The 1,358-nt window shown below is 47.6% G+C and overlaps 1 pseudogene; it reads right to left on the bottom strand.

Moving 5' to 3' along the window:
* Positions 1-549: 549 nt before the first annotated feature.
* On the bottom strand, positions 550-1,075 carry LOC103075406 (40S ribosomal protein SA pseudogene; annotated as a pseudogene).
* Positions 1,076-1,358: the final 283 nt, after the last annotated feature.

The raw sequence follows: 1,358 nt of genomic DNA, 5'->3' as shown, positions 1-1,358 counted from the left end.
GAATATTATTAGCTCCATTTTACAATCAAAGAAAGCAGGGTTCAGGAAAATTAAGTGACTTTTCAAAGTCTATTCAGCCAGTCATTGGTGTTGCTGGGATTTAAACCCACTTCTACTGGATGCCCAGACCCCTGCCTTTGTCTCCTTTCTATATTGCCTTTCTAGGAAGGATTCAGCTGGGATGGGGTTCTGAGGGGCCATCAGCAGTATAGACTGAACCAAGACTCCAGCTTATCCATTACCATGTGCACAATGTTAGCAAGAGGCTAATATTTCTAAGCCATTTCTGCTCTGCTTCAGATGAAGCAGACTTGTGAGTCTTTGTTGTGAACCACGTAATTTTAGGCATCAAGGAGAGGGGAAACATTGGAAATTAATTCCCTTTCACTGCTGAAGTGAGAACTTCCTCCTGGGTCACAGCCTTCCCAACAGTAGTCCATGCTAGCTTTTCAACATCTTCAGCATCTCTGCAGAGTAGACAGCAGGATGACCTCACCCAGATGCTCACGGTGGCTGGTGCCACACATGCGCAGAACGCCAACCCCATCCTCACCCCCTGGCCCACATCCACCACCGCAGACCCACTGCGGGAGCTCCCCTGTTGTTGCTGGGGGTGGCGATGTCCACACAGTGCAGAGTCACTGTGACACAGTGATGGCAGGCGGGTTAACATAAGACGGCTCTGAGATCAGACCTGGATCAGTAACCGCCGGAAGTCTCGGCTCCAGGAAGGTGGCCTGGATAGAGTTAGGGAAGTTCCCAGAAGAGAAGCGGCCAGCAGTAGAAGTGGCAGCAGCAAACTTCAGCACAGCTCACTGGCCAGTGTCCCTGGAGGATATGACACTGAAGTCAGCCTGGTTACCAATGGCAACAACAGCACCAGCCACCAGGGGAGGCTTCTCCCAGGTTCTCTGTAGGTGTATGAGGTGATACCATCACTTTTCCTTTCACAGATGTACTGTTCTATTTGGTAGTCAAGGTTGGTGACACCTAAGTGGGTTCCTGCTGCAGGGAATTTGAGGACATCCTCCTTTTTCATTTGCAGGTCATCAAGGGCTCCTGACACTATGAACATTTCCCTTTAAGTCACGAAGGGAGCCCAGAGCAGTGCCTTATGGACCCCTCTCTAAGTAGCCCGGTAAAGCGCAAAACATTTTCATGAAGATGAAGAGAGTTTGGGCACGTGAATTCCTTCCTGGTCATGACCTTGACCCCCACCTCCTTTATTGCCTTAGAGCAAGTATGGTCCATGTTGATAAGAATCTGGCAAAGAAGCCCAGGTTATATATATATATATATATATATATATATATTTTTTTTTTAAATAATATCCTTTTTTCTTTAAACCCCACCTTTGT

Source organism: Lipotes vexillifer, unplaced genomic scaffold, assembly GCF_000442215.2.
Source record: "Lipotes vexillifer unplaced genomic scaffold, Lipotes_vexillifer_v1.1 scaffold180, whole genome shotgun sequence".
Classification (NCBI taxonomy): domain Eukaryota; kingdom Metazoa; phylum Chordata; class Mammalia; order Artiodactyla; family Lipotidae; genus Lipotes; species Lipotes vexillifer.
Note: the sequence above shows the minus strand (reverse complement) of the source record. Positions and strands in the feature narration are given on the sequence as shown.